The sequence below is a fragment of the Humulus lupulus genome, chromosome 2 (assembly GCF_963169125.1).
Source record: "Humulus lupulus chromosome 2, drHumLupu1.1, whole genome shotgun sequence".
NCBI lineage: Eukaryota > Viridiplantae > Streptophyta > Magnoliopsida > Rosales > Cannabaceae > Humulus > Humulus lupulus.
The window spans coordinates 84,775,351-84,781,715 of record NC_084794.1 but is presented as its reverse complement, the minus strand read 5'-3'; positions in this window follow the sequence as shown (position 1 = coordinate 84,781,715).

Below are 6,365 nucleotides of genomic sequence, written 5' to 3'. Positions count from 1 at the left end.
TTTGAGTTATCTAAGTTATCTGTATATTTTCTGATTAGTCATACTTAAAAGAAAATATTCAAATTTAAAAACTAAATTTGTAACCAACTTACAATGTACTTTTAAATTAATTAATTATTTTATTAATGAAAATATCCAAAAACTAATTTTTTGAATTATCCATTAATTAATTAAATAAAAATGAAAATCATATCCTTGAAAAATAGCAGTACACGCCACACACAGTCCAAGGACTGTGTGTGCACGTGTACCACCCCTATTTTTAGGGATGTTGGTTTTTTCAATTTTTATTTAATTATTTATTCAAACTACTTTGTTAAATAAGATCTAACAACCTGATAACTAATTCAAATTTAAAGTAAATATCGTTTTAACTAATTATCAAATATAATTAATTATTTGAATAAATATTAATCTTTTAAATTCAAATCAAATTTGAACTTATCAGATTATTATCTCCCACTTAAATAAATATATTTAATTAATTCTACTAATTAATTAAATCCAATATTTTCGAAAAATAAATATTTAATTTATTATAATTTTGAAAATTATAATTAATTAATTATTTAATTAAATTTCGAAATTAATTTAATTATTTAATATAATTTCAAAAATTATACAATAATTAAATATTAATTAATTGTGTTAACTACAACTAATTTGTAATCACTATTATCATATAATTGCATATTTGGCCCGAAGAACAAATTTCTTCTTAAATATGTCTTTAAACTATTTTTCCCCTCATATCAACTCTTACCTTGAATAGTGTTGATAGAGCCGCTATGGGGACCTATGAACCTATAATTCCAAGCTCCAATAAATTTGAGATTATTAATTAAACTCTTTAATTAAATAATCTTAATTTATTAATCTCATGATTATTCCACTATAAATATGAGAATGCACTCTTGTAATTATGGACATTTCATTTACTGAGTACTTTATAATTATAAAGCATCCATTGATATAATCATTGCATACAAATTGACCCTCTAATAATGGTTCATAATTAATCGTGAATAAAATTATCATTTTACCCTTTTAATTATCTCTTGTTTCCTTAAGTACCATTGACTTTACTAGTGAAGGTTAAGTCATACTTAAATTATGAATTTGAGCTCAATAACCTTTCAGTCACAAAAGTAAACCCTTAAGAGAACCATTATTCAATCTCTTGCGAGAAGGCATAGATTATGTTGACGGTGAGAACTCGTCAACCAAGTTAAGTTAGAAAAATAGAAATGTAGAGATTATCAAAAGAAAAACTTCAAAGATCTAATTAAGAACTCAAAGAACAATTGCAGAAAGAAAATGGTGAAATGAACTTGTATTTCATATAGTGTAGTGCTACAGTATTTTTTCCAACCCCCTCCCATGTGGAAGTGTGGTTCCTTTTATAGTGGGCTCTAATGGCCCCTGATACATTGTGGTCCAGGGGACCAGATGGTACACAAGTACACTGTCAGGAGAGTGGTTTCAGGGGTAGTGGTGTTGGAAGAGTGGGGGTTTTCTCTAGTACGTGTCAGGGGTCTGCAAAAGTACTCCTGTCTTGGTACCATATTATGCCTCCACTACTTGTTGGGTACGAATCTCATAAGCATGTTGAGGGAATCCTGACCATGTACCATTCTTGAATGCCACTACCTGTCTAGCATGGACACCATACCATAAATATTCTAACTCTTCTTGCTCCATGGTCAACACGTGGACACCCCTAAGGATGAGGCTGGTGTGTGAGAGAAGGCCACCACGAGGACCACGGCGTGACTATTGCGCGTGGCGTCTTGGGGGCATCGAGACGCTTGTCTCCTGGTGGTGTCGCGAGGCGAGCGGGACGCGCGGGGAGCGCCGGGCTCCTGGGCGCGCGCGGGGCGCTCGAGGTGCCTTGGGCGCGCAAGATGCTTGGGTTCTTTACCAGTGTCCAAGGTGGAGTGGTCATTTGGATCAGGGTCATTTTGAGCACTAATTTGAGGGTTCAAATGGACTTCAAACATGGTTGCTTTGAACCTTCCAAGGACCTTAGGCATGAGATGTGGGTTCTTTACCAGTGTTGAATTTTGAGCATCCACACTTGGCCCCCAGTCTAGGAGAGGACCTTTAGGTGCTCTGGTAGACTCTTCTCTTTGATTCTTATAACTAGGTCTTTATGCCAAGCCTATACCGTGGCTCAGCGATTTGCCGACTCGGCTCACAACCTTTCCACATCGAATGCAGAGAGGGACCGTCTTGCGGTTCGAGTCCAGGAGCTTGAGGGGGAGCTCGCTGAAACTTGGTCTATGCTAGAAAAGGCCTTGGCGAAAATTTCTGCCTCATCAAAAAAGAAGAAGAGGGCGATTGCCAAGGCCACGATGTTGCGGGAAAGGGTCACCATCCTAGAGGCCGAACTCCAGGGTGCCAAGGTTACTACAGCTGCGTCGCAGGAGAGGGTCGCTTCCTTAGAGGGCGAACTTGAGGGTGTTAAGGCTGTTGCAGTCACGTCGCAGAAGAGGGTCGCTTCCTTAGAGGCAGATAGGGAAGCTATTGAATATAGGTCCATAGAGCGCGCCCTTTACGGTGTATGGAGGCAGGATCCAAACTTCGATTTCTCCTCCTTTGGCGACCACGTCGTTGCATGGGCGGCTGGGTGGAACGCCCGTAGCAGGTGTCGTGGCTGGTGCGTGAGGCGAGGCAAGGTGCACGCAAGAAGCCTAGCGAAGTGCCCTGCATAGCGAGAGGGTTCAGGGTCCTTAGAGTGTCTCGCATAGCGAGGCAGCCCTTTGGGACCTATGTTCGGATGCATGCGTCTATGCATGCGGGACACGGGAAGTCTAGCGAGGCTGCACCCCATGTGATCACTTGGAGGTAGAAAGCAAAGTCTCGCGTAGACATGACGCGCGTAGGAGGCCAGCCGTGAGCCTCGCATAGCGAGGGTGGCTCTCTTGGATGGAATTCACAAGGGAAGAATTCCTATATTCACAGCTCCGGTGCCCTCGACATCTCTCAGCGTCAATACAAGTAGGGCCTCGCTATGCGAGGGCCTCGTGCACTTGCCCTCTCGTGACGCGTATCTTAGCCTCTTAGCCTAACAAGGCCATACTTCACGGCTCATAAGGTGATGCTTCCCTTGGGACAATCTTCTGGTTTCACAAGACTTACAGGTCTGAGCCTGATAATGTGACTAAGTGACCTTTAGCCTTGTATTTTAACCATGTACTGGAGATTTTATTTTTATGGTAGATTTTTGGTATCCACACTTGCCCCCCAGTCTATAGGGAGGCCTTTAGGCATTCTTGTAGACTCTTCCTTTTTTTTTTTCTTTTTTTTTTTGTATTTATCATGCTCGAGGTCCTTAGGAGCCCACGCGAAAGGGGGTTCGATAGGTCTCTCTTTGGTGCACCTTGATCGTATCTATAAGGATATATTGACCCCTTGGGTTCTAGTTATCATTTTATATATTTTCGTGCGCACTTATTATTTCTTGTGAGAAGCGTCCTTCTCGTCATTAGGCATAGTATTATATTTGCAAGCGTCTTCTTTGAGACCCTTTTTGCAAGTGTCTTCTTTGAGACCCTTTTTGCAAGTGTCTTCTTTGAGACCCTTTTTGGAAGCGTTTACTTTGAGACCCTTTTTGCAGGCATCTACTTTTGAGACCCTTTTTGCAACCGTCTGCTTTGGAGACCCTTTTTGCAGGCATCTACTTTTGAGACCCTTTTTGCAAGCGTCTACTTTGGAGACCCTTTTTGCAAGCGTCTACTTTTGAGACCCTTTTTTGCAGGCGTCTACTTTTGAGGCCCTTTTTGCAATTTTTGAGGTGATCTCCCCTCGGGTCGGGACTTTCATGGCTAGATGGTCTTAGTTCAATCTCAAACTTGGTCAGTGACCCCTCTAGCATGACGCCCCCTTCTATATGGAATCTTCAGACGTATTGGTAGTAAGGCGACTGGAGGAAGGTTCTCTTTCTTCAACATTCGAGTTCTTATGGCCCTCTTCCACACGTATGTACTTCTGTGCTCTCTCGAAGAAATCATCCAAATGCAAAACTTCTATTTTGAGCATGTTACTCCATAACTTGCTTCCTGGTCGCACTCCGGCTGTAATAGCCATCTTGAGCTCTGCTTTGGTTAAGTTTCCCACCTTCGTTGCTTCCATATTGAACATATCGATATAGTTCTTCAGACTTTCATTCTCGCCTTGTTTTATGTTAGCGAGGCTGGTAATTGGCATGACGTAATCACAGGCTGCATGGTGTTGCTGAAGAAATTCATCAGAGAATTGCTGCCATGATTTGATTTTTCCTGGCCTTAACCTCTTGAACCACTTGTACGCCACTCCTTTAAGCGTAATGACAACGCAATGGCACTTTGCCCTGTTGTTGACCCCTCTTAACCTCATCAAGTTATTGAAGGAGTCTAAGTGATATTTTGGGTTTGTAGTACCCTTGTACGGAGTTATGCGAGGCTCTCTGAAGCCAGTGGGCATTTGCTCAGACTGGATCTCCCTTGTGAAGGGCGAATCACGGTCAAATTCTTCGTTATCTTTGTGCCCCCCAGGTGCAGTGGTAATTTTGTCCCAAGGGCTTTGCATTTTAGTGTCTAGTCCCCTCCTCTTTTTGCTTGAGGAGTCTCGCGGGTCCTCAGACTGAACCCTTGCTTTGGTGGTGTTCCTCAAGGGAACCGCGGGGGGGCGCTTCTTTTGAGGTGAGTTCTGCTTCGTTCTTACGACCATCATCTTCATTCCACCTTTGCTCTTGGGGGCATTTTGTCGGCCTAGGTTCCCCATGGGACCTTGTCGGGGGAGTTTTACTGGTGGAAATTTGGGTTCCCCCATCGTCTATGGGGACAATGTCTTCCCCTTTTTCACGCTCCTTCTCTTTACGCCTAGGAAGGGGTATGCTTGAATTTCCTTGCAGTAGGTCGTTTAAGACCTCCTGCATGTTCTCTATCGTGGTTTCCAGCCTTCGAGTCTTTTTATGTAACTCTTGAATCTCATCCCTGTAGAAGCAAGTCCTTGAGCTGGAACTTACAGAGCGTACCCCGGGACCCTTGCTTGGCCCGTGCGTCGATGGACCTGGGTCTTGGTGGCCTAAGCGTGGTGCCACCGGAGGCCGGTGAAGTGGATGCACTGGTAGCTCTAAATGACCTCCATCGGGCCAGGGATGATGCTTCCTTCTCCTCCCTTGGGGGAAGAGGCTCTTCCGATCTACCTCCATGCTTGGGCGGAGGGGGGTCTTTCTTGGAAGCCCTTCGCTCTACTTCGTCCCGACGAATCTCATCATCTTGTATTTTTCGTAGGCGTTTTGAACGTCTTAGCATCTTTCTTTGTTGGAAGTGATGGAAGAACGCTGGCTTGATGCTTGTTCTTCCCACAGACGGTGCCAAACTGTTGACGGTGAGAACTCGTCAACCAAGTTAAGTTAGAAAAATAGAAATGTAGAGATTATCAAAAGAAAAACTTCAAAGATCTAATTGAGAACTCAAAGAACAGTTACAGAAAGAAAATGGTGAAATGAACTTGTATTTCATATGGTGTAATGCTACAGTATTTTTTCCAACCCCCTCCCATGTTGAAGTGTGGTTCCTTTTATAGTGGGCTCTAATGGCCCCTGATACATTGGGGTCCAGGGGACCAGATGGTACACAAGTACACTGTCAGGAGAGTGGTTTCAGGGGTAGTGGTGTTGGAAGAGTGGGGGTTTTCTCTAGTACGTGTCATGGGTCTGCAAAAGTACTCCTGTCTTGGTACCATATTATGCATTCACTACTTGTTGGGTACGGATCTCATAAGCATGTTGAGGGAATCCTGACCATGTACCATTCTTGTACTGCCACTACCTATCTAGCATGGACACCATACCATCTGTATTCTAACTCTTCTTGCTCCATGGTCACCACGTGGACACCCCTAAGGACGAGGCTGGTGTGTGAGAGGAGGCTACCATGAGGACCACGACGTGACTGTTGCGTGTGGCGTCTTGGGGACTGCGAGACGCTTGTCTCTTGGTGTTGTCGTGAGGCGCGCGGGGCATGCGAGGCGCCTGGGGTGCGCGGGGAGCGCGAGGCACGGGGCACGCAAGGCACAGGGCGCGTGAGATGCTTGGGTTCTTTACCAATGTCCAAGGTGGAGTGGTCATTTGGAGCAGGGTCATTTTGAGCAGGGTCATTTTGAGCACTAATTTGAGGGTTCAAATGGACTTCAAACATGGTTACTTTGAACCTTCCAAGGACCTTAGGCATGAGATGTGGGTTCTTTACCGGTGTTGAATTTTGAGCAGCCATAGATTCCTTATATGTATACTATGTCCCCAGCGATCTACATTAATGAGTTCCCAAAACAAAAGTTTTTAGCCTGATCATTCTGACAGACCCTAACGAGTGAATCAA